This window comes from Lissotriton vulgaris, chromosome 6 (genome assembly GCF_964263255.1).
Source record: "Lissotriton vulgaris chromosome 6, aLisVul1.2, whole genome shotgun sequence".
NCBI classification, from domain to species: Eukaryota; Metazoa; Chordata; class Amphibia; order Caudata; family Salamandridae; genus Lissotriton; species Lissotriton vulgaris.
Genome location: NC_141694.1, coordinates 647,495,043 through 647,512,911, shown reverse-complemented (window position 1 = coordinate 647,512,911; position 17,869 = coordinate 647,495,043). Strand labels below are relative to the sequence as shown.

The 17,869-nt window shown below is 42.3% G+C and overlaps 1 protein-coding gene across 1 annotated transcript in view; it reads right to left on the bottom strand.

Moving 5' to 3' along the window:
• The window catches only part of BACH2 (BACH transcriptional regulator 2), a 614,689-nt gene that overhangs the window by 169,141 nt on the left and 427,679 nt on the right, over positions 1–17,869 (bottom strand). The window lies entirely within an intron of this gene.

Sequence of the window (17,869 nt, the reverse complement as noted above, 5' to 3'; positions counted from 1 at the left end):
ATCCTGAAACTATCCAGACAGCAGCTGAAATGAGTTCCATACTAGTTTTGAAAATTTCGTGCAGATTCCTCACAAGGCAACAAAGTTCGTGGCAAAACAAAAAACGCTTTGTCTATGGAAACCAGGTCCTAACTACTGGCGACCGTTAGTAGTAGTAGTAAAATATATATATATGCAGCATATTTGAGCAATCGTTAACAACGACAGCTCCTATCCGGTAGCTAGACACTTCAAAAGTGTTCATGGCAACAACCTCCAGTGTCTAAGCTATTATGTCCTTACATCAGTACCCAAACCTAGAAGGGGAGGAGACCTTGATAAGATGCTACGGCAATTAGAATCCAAGATGATCTTGGAATCGGATTCTAAGGTACCTAATGGGCTGAACACTACGGAAGACCTGTACCATTTTCTGTAAAATAAACATCCATTTATTATGACAGGCTCCGTAGTCAGGCATATTACCAGAACTGTCTTAACAGTACAAATTTGTTTTTTTTTTGCTCCAACTCATCAACGTCCATTGATTTATTAAAATAATTATTTGTCTCAGTCCGACAGCCAGAACAGATCTATTTTCATTCTCTCTTTTTTTCAACTGTTTGAAGCAGGGATGGATCATGGATCCCCCTGTGGAAATCAAGTCACATTATTAAATATTCTTTATATGTAGGTAACGATCATCACCATAGTAGGGGTTGCCATCTATTACAGATGTCCCCAATTGTTCGGGCAGTTGGTCAGTTCAGAAAAGAATCCAAAATAGCACTTTAATACTCTGCGTTATATTGCACATTTTAGTGTTAAGTTTACAACATCACTATTGCACTTTACAATGAAAAGACATATCAAAATGATAAAATTGTATAATATATATATGCAATGCAAGGGTTTTTAAGTGTGTATAGGATTACTTTTAAACCTTGAATCAACGTGTATAGAGACTTGTATATACATATTTATTGAAATTTGTTTTATATCTATGTATATTTTGAATAAGATACAATTTTGATATGGCAATTTATTTAGTTGCATTTTTGCACATGCTTAACAGCATAAGCACAATGCACTTTACTGTTGCTATCGTGGAATATTGTATATAAACATGCATTTATGCAGGTATCAAATTAATGGCTGACAACCATAAAGGACTGTATGTATTATACCAACTGCAAACATAAACATGACAATTGAAATTGATGGTAAAGTGTAAGGTGACATAGACCTACAAGTAATTTCTTTATGTTTTTTTGTGTCACATGGTATACATACAAACGTGGTTAAAAAGAGGGCATGATGGGAAATATTTTTATGTGATCAAGGGCAACCGCCCGAAACGCGTCGTCTGGCACGCTGCTGTAACCTTCATGAAATAAAGTACCTTTTGCCAGCATTCTTGGGATTCGTTGGTCTTTTCCTCGTGAGATTGCCGAGATATTGGTAATTCAGGAGTGACCTTTGCTGCCGATATATATATATATTTCCCTTGGTTCTCTTTTGCTGGGTCATGCAGCGCTCTTTGTGGGTTCTTTTCCCTGCGGCAGAACCATCCACTCCATATGCAAACACAATCTCTCACACCGGAGAGATACAAACCGGAAGAACTCTTGTGTCTTTTTTTTTGCACTTTTTATTATTCCTTCAATATGCGGCTGTTAGGCAAAGTAAGATATATATATATATATATATCAAGAGCGCCATCAAGAACCCGAAAGCGGACTAAATCGTAGGAAGTGGAAACACAAAAGGGGGCTTAGGTGCCGCCATAGACTGGACTGTGGTTGGGTCCCGGGAGAAGTGAAAAGGACTTTATCCCTGCTTCCCGGTACGGCAATAAAATCATCGCGGAAAACATATTAGAGGGGACTGTTCACTACACAGACCAGCATGCAGTGGAACCGCCTGACTCGGCATCCACCAGGTAGCATAAATTAACAATCGAACATTGAAGCTACGGTCGAGGTAAAGTGAGCTGCCTCTCACTATGAGCTGCGGAAGCGTCGTCTCTTGAGGAAGGTTGTGGAAATGACCGAAATGCATTAGACAGAAAGACAGCATGCCGACTGAAAAATAAATTTTAAACCGGGAGGAGTAGCGGCTCATTTTCTCTTTTGTTGAGAAGTTGTTGATATATATATATATATATATATATATATATATATATATATATCTCCATCCAAAAAGTGCAGGTACCCATTTGGAAGCAACAACATACACGGACTCAGTGTCGAACTTAATTTATTTCACGCACTTGCCAGCAGGCTTTCAAAAGTAAGTCTCTTCATGAAATTCAAATGCCAAATGCATTTCGAGAGCAAAGGCTCTCTTCCTCAGTGGCAAATTTCATCCAGGTGCTGGGGCGCTCCCATAAGTGTAACTGACCCCGCCCTCTGAATTTTGTAAAGAACAGCAGCGTTTCTGGGATTAGTAGTCCTTTAGTAAGGAGGGGAGCTCTTCAGCAAAATTGATGCAAGTAAAAGCCCAAGTGGGTTTGAAGGCACATTACCATTGTCTGCCTGCCCCGCTTTTCAGTCCGTGATTAAGTGTTCTAGGGGCACCCTTGCTGCGCCCCAAGACGTCCGTGTCCAAGCTCCTCTTTGGTCCTGAAGAGCTAGCTCTGCCCTGCAGCATGTTGCTCCCACGACCGGGCGGCCGTCATAAATCCATCCAAAAAGTGCAGGTACCCATTTTGAAGCAACAACATACACGGACTCAGTGTCGAACTTAATTTATTTCACGCACTTGCCAGCAGGCTTTCAAAAGTAAGTCTCTTCATGAAATTCAAATGCCAAATGCATTTCGAGAGCAAAGGCTCTCTTCCTCAGTGGCAAATTTCATCCAGGTGCTGGGGCGCTCCCATAAGTGTAACTGACCCCGCCCTCTGAACTTTGTAAAGAACAGCAGCGTTTCTGGGATTAGTAGTCCTTTAGTAAGGAGGGGAGCTCTTCAGCAAAATCGATGCAAGTAAAAGCCCAAGTGGGTTTGAAGGCACATTACCATTGTCTGCCTGCCCCGCTTTTCACGACTAAATCGTAGGAAGTGGAAACACAAAAGGGGGCTTAGGTGCCGCCATAGACTGGACTGTGGTTGGGTCTCGGGAGAAGTGAAAAGGACTTTATCCCTGGTTCCCGGAACGGCAATAAAATCATCGCGGAAAACATATTAGAGGGGACTGTTCACTACACAGACCAGCATGCAGTGGAACCGCCTGACTCAGCATCCACCAGGTGGCATAAATTAACAATCGAACATTGAAGCTGCGGTCGAGGTAAAGTGAGCTGCCTCTCACTATGAGCTGCGGAAGCGTCGTCTCTGAGGAAGGTCGTGGAAATGACCGAAATGCATTAGACAGAAAGACAGCATGCCGACTGAAAAATGAATTTTAAACCGGGAGGAGTAGCGGCTCATTTTCTCTTTTGTTGAGAAGTTGTTGCAATATATGTGTGTATATATATATATATATATATATATATATATATATATATATATATATATATATATATATATAGAGAGAGAGAAACCAAAGGGATTGGTTATACATACTATACATTTTGTTTCTAGCTGCATGCACCATGTGGAAATTAGAGTGTACATTTTATGCCTTTACACATTACGCTAATATTTGTTAACTGTCAAGTGATAAACGTTGACAAATTCACAGAAAATAATAAGCAGGCTTATTTGTGGGGGTGATGTTCCTCCTATATAGGTTTATATACACAGCCTCACTATGAGATATAGTGACGGCCTTTAAAATGCCAACCAATGTGCTCTAACTGTGAAATAGCCCAGTCATTATTGATTTCTGTTATAAACACAGTGTGGTTATTGCTGTTGACTGCATCACTCATATCAGTTGGTACACCAGTAAGCCGCATAGATATTTTCCTTGGCATGGTTCCATGACTACATTGTGTTAGTGTTTATCTGCGGTTGATGGGCAGCTGTGCAGAGATGAAACGCCACACCCTTGTCCAGGCACCCAAACCAGAGTAAGGATTTCTGCCCAGAAGGTGGTTAGGTCATATGACACCACCACCAAGGACATGATCACCACTGCTGGTGAACAAATACCATGACCACCTCTAAAGAAAGAGGTAAGTCGGTCTCATAAAACCAAGTAAATTCTGCATCCAGCATTACCACGATCCCTTTCTGATGTACCACGAGCCAAGGGCTGGTGGAGTGACTGGTGGGCTCACCTCCGGTGTCGGCTCTTCTCTCCCCTGAGCTCTCCTCTTTCATGGAGTCTCTATTTTCAGCGAAGAAGGCAGAAACCAGAGAGAAAATCATTGCTTCCCATCCTTTTGGGCTCTATGTCTTGCTGCACGCGGCACACTTATTCAGATTTCCTGGCAAATATATGGCATGTAACAGCAGAAGAAAAAACAGAAAAGCTCTTCTGAGAGGCAGTGGCTCTCCCTCGAGTGAAGCAGCATTACACCACGAGTGACTCCGATCATCTACTGAAGAGCTATTACTTGCAATGATGAAACGACGCTAATTGGATAATGGCTCGCTGCCAGCTAATATTGGCATGACCTACAATAACCTTGGCTGAGTGCCACGTATGCCGCGCGCTAACACCTTTAAAAAAAATCTGTATGGGGACTGGAAACCATTTAAAAAAATCTCCCAAGTGGTATTTAACTTCTTATCATGAATTAGAAGCTTAATTAAGTGCCTTGTTAAAGAAGGCAGGGTTTCTGTGATTAAATAAAAACGAAATCGCAGGCATGAATACTGATCAAATGAATAACTTTGTCGCCTCAAACATGTTTTGGGATGCGCTCGTTTTTATGGAACTGGGAAAACGTTAGTTATTGTAAAATTTCCGAAAAAAACCCATGCTAAAAGTGGTAAACAATGACCATTTTAGGCTGTGTTCCAAATGCGTTCTTTTAAGAGACGATTTGAAAAGGGGTTAGTTTAAAGTTCAGTGATAATACTGCACACCACATCATGTCATTAAATGAACTGGAACAATGACTGAAGAGAGGAGAAGCTTTGAATACTTCATGATACCCCTCAATGATTATATAAAGCATTTTACCCTCTTCACAGCTGCATTGATGGTTTGTGCCATGGCATTTTTTCATACAAATTAGATTTATGCATTTAACCAAAACCAGGCTGCATGGGGGTAAATGTGTCCCATAAAGTAATATGATGCATGGGAGCCTGCAGTTCCTGAATAAAATCATGTTTCTTCTGATGTCTCTAGTCACCTGTAATAATGAAACGACTAGCCGCTTAACTGTAATACAGTATTACAGTTGAGTTCTGACACCATAATGCCAACTGCCAGAGCTAGCTGCAAAGCAGGATACAAAGGGTAACTGCAGCAGCAGATTCAACAAGTATTGAAAATGCAATAGGTCTCGCCTTTGATTAAGTTAAAGCCATTTGCTTTGGTAATGGTATTGTATAGCAAAGCAAATGGCTTTAACTTAATCAAAGGCGAGACCTATTGCATTTTTCATTGTTTTTGTTATGGATTTAAATTCCATCTACAGGTCCCTCACAAAGTAATTTGATAAAGACACTTTTCTTAAGGCCTCCATTTGGGTGGTGACTGTTCAGTAATGGTAGGTAGAAAATGTAAGTTTTGTTAAGCCAGATATGGACATAGACCTTCAACCCTTATTTTGTTAAATCAAATTGTATTAGCTACTGTCATGACTATATTTATGCAATTAATTGCATCACTCTAACGCTTGCTGCCGGGTTGCATAGTAAGGAACTTGAATACATCGGGTGACAGGGTGATTGTATGTGGGGGGCCCACCCCTTGTTTGTTGGGTGGTGGGGGGTGCTCCGCTCGCTTTACCGTGCAGAGAACCCTCCTAAAGTCTTGTTATGACACTGCCCTCAGGCTTCCATTTACATGCAGTGCATATGATTACAAACAGTGAGTGAACTGTTGTCTAATTTGAAAGAAATACTAAACTAATGCTCAGCCCACGATAGGATGAGCACGAACTTCCAGCTAGTGTGTGCACTGGCGCCCCAAGAAGTACCAGTGAGGGAGCAGGCCTTGCACAACGATAAGGAGGACCCAGACTGAGAGGGACCCACAGTAATAATTAACGGAAGATGCGTCGTGATATGTTTCTGCCAGCAGAGGGCAGCTTGAGACAGAGGAACAGTTTTACAGCTTTGCATTAGCATGCATGGAAAGTACAAACTGAGAAAGCTGAAGTGTTTACACAGGCGTTCAGAAAAGCAGTGATTTGCAGTTATTTATCATCACAGACAGGTGGGCGCACGCGCGAACCCCTGCTACGCACAGGCAGGCGCACACAAGGCTGGGGTCGGAAGTAAAAAGTGTAAAGAGGGATAAGACCGCACAGTCAGCAGTGGCGAAAAAAAGGTAACTGAGCCCAGAGCAAGGAAAATGGCACGTTTCTCTCACAGCTGTGAGAAGCTTTGATTTTTGGTGCATTAGGCCACACATACCTTGCCCTGGTGCCACTGGACATGCTGTATTATTGATAGGCACCCTACTGATAGATGACCACAGTGGTCTTTCACACTAGCAGTGGTGTGGGTGGGGGGCACGAGTTTTTGGTGCAGCAGCCTACCCCCCTGCCCCCTTATCAGCGGTCGTCGGGGGGCGGCAAAGGCAGAAATCGCCACCACCCCCTTACCCCTGGACTTACATTCGGCCGCCGCAGGCGGTATAAGGCCTAGCAAGGCCACTGTTTCACAGGCATCCAGAAACACAGAGGTAGAAAGGCTGAGGAAGTAACACTGTTACACACACTGTTATTAGCAAATGTACTTATACAGGGCACAAACACGAAGGCTAGCACACAAATTAACAGAGGCGGAGAGATTGTGCGTATTTTCTCCTCTCAAAGGTTGTGGGACTTGAAGGGATTTCAATTCTTTAGTTTTCTCCTGGGAAGGCCTCTTCGCGAGTTTGGGTGATAGCTATGCCGTGAAAGTGAAAGCGGTACTCTAATTAAAAGTCCGCCGCCAAGCGTGCTTGTGTGAAAGCTATTGGCACACGCAAAACAAGATGACGTTGGCCTGTCCACTGTCCGTACTTACGCAGGCATGTTTTGCTTTGTGTCAATGGCGAGAGCAGACATGTTTGTCCATCTGTACGCGTGCATGTTCAGCTTTGGCCGAATTGATCGCAAAAGGCCATCACATGGTGAGGGCAGCGCATGGGCGCTGCTAACGCCAAGCGAGACCTAAAAAGGCACAGATACAAGAACTGGCAGTCCATTCTTAAGGTCCTTTTTTCTACATACTATGAAGAGAAGAAAGATATTTATGGCAATATATTTATTTTTGCATACTCATCTCTGCCTTTTTCTACACATTCCAAGCCTCACTTTTTAAATCTCACTTACATGAGATCGATTTGGTCTATTTTAGTCCCGAGGAAGACCCGCCATGATGTACAGTGAATAACACTTGATCACAGGGTTGAAACGTCAACGAAATTACGTTATGTCCTATGTCAGTCATCCTTGGAATATGTAAAGAACATATAAGGATACACTGACCAAAACCTTTTTGGGACATTTTGATTATTTGTGGTTCCAAGGTCTCATGTTTGTGTATGTGATCACCAGGAGATTTGTAATTTTCACTATGTATATGTTAATGTGATGTATTGTTCTTTATGTTCTCTGGACAGCCGTTGAAAAGAAAAATATGAAAAGAGTTAGAAATAAGTTTTTTAATATATGAAAAATAATATATTTAAAACTAGACAATGGTTGTGTTGTGTCAGTGGTTTTTGTAAATTATGGGTCTTTAAAGATTTGTGTTTGTGAGTATGAGAAGTTTCACACATGCTTGAAGGATCATTTACAGACCCTTTTAGCATTTAATGTTTAATGAAAAACATTTTACAATTCCACTTGAGGAGATTTCCTTCACCCAACGGAACTGTTTGTAGCTCATAACTGCATACCCAGGTTCTGAGGGACACAGGGTAACCCCATTATATTTAATGGTAGAGTGAAGTTGCATCAAATGTGGCAGGCAATTACCAAACTACACACAGTGCATGTATTTCAAGATTTGTGACATTCCAAAGAGAGTCAAAGTTGAAGAGGGGGTGACAAATATTTTTGATATAGTGATAACTTTGTTACCGGTTGATGGATCTGCACAAAAGTTTAGAACTTATCATGTGTAGCCTACTCTTGGTTTTCTCAATATTATGGCATTGCTTAGTGAATCTAGAAGCTAGCAAATTAAGCCTAGTGCAAGGCCAGGGAGGCCCTGCAATGATCCTCAGCTGCACACAGCCAAAATGGGTTGGGTGCACTGTAGAATGAGCACATAGGAGGTGAGTGTGGTATGTCATAAAACATGCAGGTGTTGAAGTAATCCCGAAAAGGTGAAAGCGAGGACTGGAGCTTTTGGAGAATCTTTAACTACAGAGACGTTCCCACCATGCCCCCTATTGGGGACAATATGCCCTCTCTTTGGATGACAAGAGTCTCCCAATAAATGTATGTAAGTGTGGATGGTATGTGCTGCTTGACATTTGGCCTCTCCAGGCACCCACTTCCAACACTCCTGGACCTGGGGATGAACTGCGGACTGGACCTGCAGTCGCTGAACAAAGAGGAGTCCTGCAGGACTGGATCTGCCCTCTCTTGTACCCAGGACAAAGACGTGGATTCCAAGGGTCAGTAGGCTGACCTTGTCAAGCTACAGGGACACAATCTACAAGAGGTCTTTCCTCGAACTTCCCAGCTGACCAGTGACAACTGGACCTGCTGTTGGCCTCTGCCAGACACCCTGTGAGTCTCCAAGGGCCCGATAACGAGTTTGGGGCAGTGGTGCCAGCTCTGCTGCACCAAACCTGTGCATGGACTGCCACCCGTATTAGGAGTTGTAAAAGTACAACTCGTAATATGGTTGGCGGTCCTTTGCCTTTCCCATGGCAGTGCCTTGAAATTAGGCACCGCAATGGGAACAGTCAAAATGTTCCAGCACGGTATGGACGGTGATGTCCATGCTGGGCTGGAACTGGAGGGAATACGGACATGGGGACACATGTTTTGCCCCCTTAATATATCCGCATGGCGGAGGGGACATGGGACCCTGTAGGACCCCCTTTGTTCCTACCCCGCCAGTCTTTTCATGGCGGGGCTTCGCCATGAAAAGGCTGGTGGTCCAGGAACTCAAAATATGCTGATCTGGACTGCGCCAGCACAATACGTTGTGATGCTTCTGCGCAACGGCCAGGGAAAGTCTGTTTCCTGGTGCAACCGGCGATCCACTGCAGATAAGACTTACAAAGTCATAATCAGCAAAACGGTGGACCGCCAGTCCGGTGCCAAAGCGAGTCTGGCGGTCATTAGCCCGCCAAACTTGTAATCAGGCCCCAAGTGCCTTGCTTAGGTCCTGGGGAGACTTTAGAAGTTTTCTCCTATGGTCGATTGGAACTTAAAGGGACTTAGAAAGTAAAATGTTTGACCAGGATGAACCTGGTTGGTGTATCCGACCTGCGGTCCATCGTGGTGAGCCTCTAACTGCACATAGGTCTCAGTCTATTGCAACCAGTAACACTGGCACTTTATGCTTCTTGGTGCTATTCTTCCTTAAAACATTAAAAATTCATATCTCCAGTTTCCCTTATTGGAATGTTGTCATTTTTGTGTTGTTACATTTATTACATTTTACTCTATTTATTTTTATTCTGTTTGAGATTTTTGTTGTTTTGCATTTCTACTTTATTACTCTTTGATTACTGTATAAATACTTTACACATTGCCCCAAGTCAAGCCGGTCTGCTCTGCACCCCAGTTACCATGGGGCTAAGCTCAGGTTAATTTAGTGACAAGATTTGTGATCAGGGTACAAGTCGTAAAAAAAGAAGTGGGGGGACGCTGTCACTGGAAGTAACATCACGACAGGAAGTGACGTCACGAAAGGTGCCGAGCTCCTCGTCCCAGACAGAGTGAAGTCCAGCTGTTTGGCAGGGGGGGACGGCGTCCCCCCGGTAAAATAAGTGGGGGGACGCCGTCAACCCGCGTGGTACTCCGACTCGAGCCCTGTTTGTGATAATTCCTTGAGGTGGGTAGTCACCGACCCCAAATAGTAATCCAATTCCTTACACTCCCATGTTAGGCTTTCGCTGTAGTTAGACACCCTCAGTGTACACATTGAACCTCTGACCTAACCTAAGACCTTCACAGAGCTCTCACAGCGTGCCTCTTTCCTGAAGTAAAGCGCACAACTTGGTACTGAGACGATCACAGCAATCTTAAAAGTAATTTTGGCTCAACACATTTCAACGGAGGATGAAAGTACGCCCACCTCTGCAGTAAGACAGTTGCATACGAGAAAGCACCCACTGCAGAAAAATGCCTAACCTGCACGTTCAGTGATGATGGTGGGGAGGGATCCGGGGTGCAGTGTCCTGAGGTGGTGTAGCAGTCCCCTGGGCCATGCCGATGTTCCTTGTTGCGTACACTTGTTGATCATTGTGATTACCATCGACCACGTTCTACTATGAGGACCGCTCTGTAGTAGGCCCTCGCCTACCTCTCCTTATGTGATTGCATCAATGCCACAAATGCCATTCATGGGGTTCTTGTTTTTGTTATGTTTTTGTTTGGATTGGTATAGCACCATGTAAGAAAATTGGCGAAGGTATTGATATTGACCAGGGGATTCTGGGAGCACAAGAGCAATTCCCTTCATTGTTTTGCAGGTTTAACGAGGTGCCACCCTGCCCCCGGGATGTGGGCCGCACCTGGCTGTGTCCTCCTTTTTGGATCTGACCTTCTTGGTCCGAAAGTGTTAACTGCTTTTTCATTTGTATAATTTGTGCCTCTTTATTTTCTTCGCCACCAAAAATAAAGTTTTTTTTAAAAAAACCTGCACGTTCAGAGATAGGAATCTTGGATATATGTTGTTACCACGAATTCCGTTGCAACGCATGCCTTTTCCACGCATGCGTTACCACGGAATTCGTTTTCCCCTCATCTTCTTTGCCACGTCGTTCTTACGTCATAAAGAGGAAGCGGAAGTTTATTCCGCTTCCTCTCATGACACTGTTTTTTTCGGCACGGCGGGATCGTTTTTTTATGGGGGGGGGGAGACCCCCCCCCAACCCCCCTTTTTAATCCTTCGGTTTTTTTTTTGTTCGTGGTAAATACGATCGTTGAAGGCATACGCGTTGGAAAGACGTTTACGTGGTAAGTGCCTCGTTGTAAACGTTACGCGTAGTACTGCCGTCGTTGTTAATGATGTTTCCCAGGAATCTTGAGTGTGCTGACTCGCCTTTTCATCCTTTCGAGGATGATAAAATATTTTCAAGTTGGTAATTACACCTCGAGTTAATTTAGGTCGAACGTGCTGAACATGGTCTTTCTATTTCATTGCGGGGTAGATTTCTGTAGAAAGCATTAAACAGAATGGGTTCAGCTCGTCCTGCAAACAAATGGAGGATGTGTTGTAGTAATCACGCCGAGACAGCTCTCTGGGTTAAAGGACCTGATACAGAGAACCTGTAACTGCAGGTTACCGATTCTGATTCAGGAAAAAAGAATAATGTACTAAAGATATCCGGTACACAGCTCGGAGTGTGACTTGCAGCTTGAGGTGCAATACCAATTAGGTGGTTCATGGTTACATTTTCTGCTTTCTGACTGCGTGCAATCTGCAGTTCCTGGGTTGGAGCCCCGGCAAGATAACTCACCGGGTGAACGAGCCTGCTGCCAAGATCTGTGTGTGTTCTGCAAGTAAACTATTGCAAACCCCAGTTATTTAGTCTAGAGTGATAGTATGCTCGTTCGACTCTGGGATTTATATGTGAAAGCACGACATGTGTATTACATGGAGCTCGATTACAGCAGCAACAATATTCGAAAAGATGGTCACTTGTTGGAAGTGTCTTATGATCCAAAGTTATTTATCAAAGTCACATATCGTTCACCTACATCTGGAGTATATCGCAATGTTCTATGTTGTAAAATTTGCTGGAGATGGGGGTGCCTATCTCAAATCAGTAGCTGTGCACTGGTTTCTGGAGGTGCTCGTGTTTTGGCCTTTGGTATCAGTTATTCACATAGAAGTACAATTAACTTTTTTTTATTATGCATTTTGAGCCAAAGGACTAGTCTAACAATCGATTGTCACTTTAAACATCCTCTCAAATAGTTTACCCAAATCATGAAAATGTTGCCTTTGTCTCTTGGTCGCGCCTAGATACTACCCCACACCCCCTACCGGGATAAATTATGCGTGTTATAAATTAAAGTAACATAACATAAACACAGGAAATGTTGGATTTGGGGGACTTTTGGAAATGGCTGGCAAAAAAAAATTTCCTGTTTGTATTTCAAAATAATATGTAAACAATGCATCGATCGGGTGACACTCTTGTCATTCACCAATGTGTGGCCTAAAATATTTAATGCCAAGATCTTTCCCAAGTTGAAGATGGACACGCACAGTCACTCACAAAAGGATGGAGGTTTGTATTTCGACTATTTACAGGTAACTATGGGGTTCTGGGCAGCCGTGATATTAATGGTTTCCTCCTGCCCCTTTGTCTTCCAGGCACACCATCATGCTCATTATCACAGCTGGCGCACACAGAAGCACTCTGTGCAGGTATTGTTGTCCCTGGTGAAACTTCACTTGCAAGTTTACTGTACTCCTACACACGGTCCCGCCTCTTAGACAAAGAAACATTGATAATTGCTCCACGTGCCTGGCCCATGTTGTTTTGTGGTTGTTATTCATGTGGGATCAGAAAGTCTGATTTATGCCTGTTTATTTCTCGCATAACGCATAAACTACTATGTTACAACTGATACATCTCCTTATGGGACTGCCTGCCTCACCCGGCCTCCTGGCCACAATGTCCAAATACATTTTCTACTCATTTTTCCAGTGTGCATAAATACCAGATAATCCCAGAATCAGTCGTAAGGAAACCCCTGAAAACAGTGTGGGGTTGAAAAGACAACCTGGAGAAAAATATGAGGAGGCTTGACGCTGGTCCTCAACCAGTCACAGCCACACCAAGTTCCTTTAGATACTTACAGGAAAGAGGCGCTTTGTGATTTAGAAAACTTTGTTTTTCATTTCCCATCCCCCCAGATGGTATTGTAGCTTGACATTACTTGTCAAAATCTGAGCTTTTCTAGCTACTACAATTGTTGGATTTACTGATATATCGGAGGGTATGAGTGATTTCAACAGCATTTAGCTGTTTGGTATGCACACATATTGGGATGTTATTTTGGTAACTATATATATATATATATATATATATATATATATATATATATATATATATATATATATATATATATATATATATATATATATATATATATATATATTGGTCTGATTAATTAGATTTAAAAAAATCCAAACATCAGACCTCTTTTAGCTATATTCATGTGCCCTTATTATGGACCAGCCAATGAGAGGAGGCAGCATTGTCACAGAGTGGGATGTGGTCAGTGACAACGCTGGCCCAACCCCACTCTGTGACGAGCGTCGCTGATGGACTGTAAACCCTGGGTATTTCAGGGCTTAAAACTAAAGTGCCAAAGTCTGTATCTACCTGTGATGGGCTGCCTCATCATGAGGAGGGAGGACCACTAATCACTTGCCGGGCTGAAGATGTCACGCCCACAGGGCTGTGAAATTATCAGCGATGTAGAGTTCATCCCAGGCAGACAGACGCCTGTGCATTTAGCCCATGTATACTGCCTGGATGCCTGAGCTCAACATAAAGATTGTCAGGCTGACTTTTACTCTCCCTAACAGACACTCTTCACATCTGTTAAAAAGATGGGTGGGAAGGCCTCGGCCCTTAAGAACGGGCCACTTCTGGTGCCTGAACATTTTCAAGTTATTTTACAATGTTATGAAAGGAGGGAAGCACAGAATACCGCCTAAATGTACATTGAAGGCAAGTTAGGCTATACCACAACAAACTTACATACTCCCCTTAACCGCTGTTTGTTCTCTACAGGGTCCTGCTATATTTTAGGGAAAAGTCACAGACGCGTCACAAGTGCTAGCAGGGGATGTGGTGGACGAGAACAGCAATCCTGGTAACAGTAGAAGTATCTGAATTCTTTGATTGACAACGCGCCCACCCTACGGTGACATTCAGAAGCCAGTATATATGACTGCATGGATTTTGTAAAAATCTGGAATTTAATTTACGTGGGCGCTAGCTCAGCCGAAGGAAGACTATCAGAAAATGTATTGTGTGTGCATGTTCACAGTACAGGCACGCGTCCGTCTAGGTCCCTCCTTTTCTTCATTCACATGTGCCGCAGAATGTGCTGACTAGCCCCCAGGGCAATGATGCAGAGCCGACACATTACAGGGAATGGCATTGCTGTGGTGTTGCCATGGTTACAAAGCAATTATGCTGCAAAAAATGTCGCTGTGACTATATCCCTGCCTTTGTACTGTCAAGCATGCTAAACTGGGTTGTTCTAGCTGCAATTAATTTGCCCTGATTGTTCCTTTGCTTTTGTAAGTCCAGTTGCCTGGCTAAAAAAAAACAGAAAAATAAATGACCATGCTTAACCAGAAATCAAGGTCATGCAAGGAGATTAACTTATCTTGTAGATTCAAGCAACAACTGGGCAATAACCAGTGCACGTCAGTACTACTGTCATCACACCCCCATTGCAGAGGCCATCAGTGACCATCGATGAATGGCCCCTCAGCTGTGCATTTCACAACTACTTAAAACCATTTTTGTGGTGCTATATTTAGGCACATAAGTGTATTAGAGGACACACCTTAGTTTAAAGCAATAAAGACATTGCACAAAGGAAAAGATTTGCAATTTTTTCCAGGTCAGATCATCATATGAAAACGTTGATATTAATAAAACCTACTATACACCCCCGTAATTGTACCATTCCTACTAAAATAATTATTATCCCAAAGGATATACCCACAAGGATTTTTGACATAACATGGAAATTAGATTATACCTCTGTTGCAACTGATACAGTCAGCAGCAACTTACACACACCTTATCAAAAATATAAAAGTATTAAAAATACTGCAAAAAAAATCAAATGGTAACTCCTGCTCCAACAGTTAGACGGAAAATTATAGGTTACGTGGAGAAAATCCATATATACACTGCACAAGTTACACTATCCTGAGGATAGTAAATAAATATTTCTTGTCTTGTCTTATATCAGCTTCTTTAAATTCCACTACCAAATACCAAGACATCTTCCTGGTACACAGATGGCTGCATCTCTTTAATAAAATAACACACAATAAATGTGAAAAACAAGAGTCCAAATCCAGCCCATGTCAATGTTTTGAGGTGAAACCATATATTGGTCTGTGACGCTTTATTCCTTCAAACCCACAAGCATCACTACTACCATTAAGACAAGAGAAACAATAACCTAACATAAAATGTCTCTACATCTACAAATGTAGCAGCCTTTTCTTGAGATTCCTGTATTTGGCTGTCATCACACCCCCATTGCAGAGGCCATCAGTGACCATCGATGAATGGCCCCTCAGCTGTGCATTTCACAACTACTTAAAACCATTTTTGTGGTGCTATATTTAGGCACATAAGTGTATTAGAGGACACACCTTAGTTTAAAGCAATACAGACATTGCACAAAGGAAAAGATTTGCAATTTTTTCCAGGTCAGATCATCATATGAAAACGTTGATATTAATAAAACCTACTATACACCCCCGTAATTGTACCATTCCTACTAAAATAATTATTATCCCAAAGGATATACCCACAAAGATTTTTGACATAACATGGAAATTAGATTATACCTCTGTTGCAACTGATACAGTCAGCAGCAACTTACACACACCTTATCAAAAATATAAAAGTATTAAAAATACTGCAAAAAAAATCAAATGGTAACTCCTGCTCCAACAGTTAGACGGAAAATTATAGGTTACGTGGAGAAAATCCATATATACACTGCACAAGTTACACTATCCTGAGGATAGTAAATAAATATTTCTTGTCTTGTCTTATATCAGCTTCTTTAAATTCCACTACCAAATACCAAGACATCTTCCTGGTACACAGATGGCTGCATCTCTTTAATAAAATAACACACAATAAATGTGAAAAACAAGAGTCCAAATCCAGCCCATGTCAATGTTTTGAGGTGAAACCATATATTGGTCTGTGACGCTTTATTCCTTCAAACCCACAAGCATCACTACTACCATTAAGACAAGAGAAACAATAACCTAACATAAAATGTCTCTACATCTACAAATGTAGCAGCCTTTTCTTGAGATTCCTGTATTTGGCGGGTATAGATAGGTCTTAAGCTGGGTGAATGTAGCTCTGCTTCACCGGGGTTGCAGGTGAAATTTACACAACTGAAGATCTGAAGACACACTGTCCAGGTGGAGTGGTCTCCTTGGTTGTGTTAACGTTTCTCTGCTGAGCTATACCCCCTAGCCAAGTTACCGTTCATACTTGTGCCTTTCCTTCAACATTCCACGATCAGAAAAAATGTCACAGATTTTTTTATTTTCTCATATATGAAATTAGCATTTGCAATGCCATTGGTCATGCATTTACGAGATTTTGAGCTATTGGTATTGTAAATGACATTGCATTTTATTTATGTGTTGTTTTTAAAACAGATGAATAAAAGGCATTGTCATTTACAATGCCAATAGCTTAAACTCTTGCAAATGTGAGACCTATTGCATTGCAAATGCGTTTGGCGCCCGTGCTATAAAAAAAAAAAATCAAAAGCATTAGTAGAGAGGGTGTCCTGCCTGCAACAGCAGGCAGGACAAAGCAATTTGAGAAAATAGTGTTCGGAGGCGGTAATTAAAGCCTACTGAGTAACAACACCCTTAACAGAGGGTGTCGCCATGGGAGGTTACAAAATGAGACAAGGCGGTACTAAGGAGGGACTACTAAGCCTATTGACCAATGAACAGCCACAGTTTACAGTGGACAATGAAACAAGCCAATGAAAAATGTGGGCGGAGCTTCAAGTCCCTACCAGAATACAGCATGCCTTGCAGAGCAGCGCATGTGCTGCCCAGGCTCGACCTAAAAAACACTTGCACAAATCTAAACTTAGTTACAGTATTTGCGGAATACCAGCTGACAGCCACGCACAGCACTTGGGGATGTAAATGGTATGTCTCTTTGAACTGGATGACTGTGTGATTATTGCCGTGCTAGCCTACTTAGATGTGTGCTGTTTAGGATGCAACAACGGCCATTACACCATCCTCTGTTCTGGAACTACTGAGGGTGGATGAGACAGAGGTGCAGTATTTCTTAACTTAACTCTTGTATGTAATCAAGGTTAGCTCTTTGGCTTCTGCTTTCGTTACAAATCAAATTATATGCTAAAAACAACTCCCCTTAGCACACTTTTGTATATTGTATATGTTTTGCCCCTCCGCAGCCTGCTAATTTTCATGGAGTGCCTTTCCATAGTTACGAAGATTCAAGCCAAGCTTTCTTCAAAATCAGTCACAACTAAAAGAATTGATTGCACAGTCTGCCACTGTGCAGGGACACCATCACAGCTCTGATGAAGAGAGATAGGACAAGATGCAACTCTGACCAGGTAAGCATAAATTATATTTTTTCCAAAATCTGATCTAAAATAAAACTTAGGCAGCTTTCCCAGCCAGAGGCAAAAGGAGATCCCCTCCTGATATGCAAAAGTAAATCAGTCTGAGATGTTCCTCAGTTTATGGTCTACTCCAGACACACTATTATAACTCTCAGTACTGTAAGTTAATCCACTGTACTTGTGTGAGAGGTGGAAGTACTGCCCTGGACATGTAAACAAGTAAAGGGATAACAGTAATGGACCATCTTCTGAGGATTCAGATTGGCCGTCCACAGACCGGCATT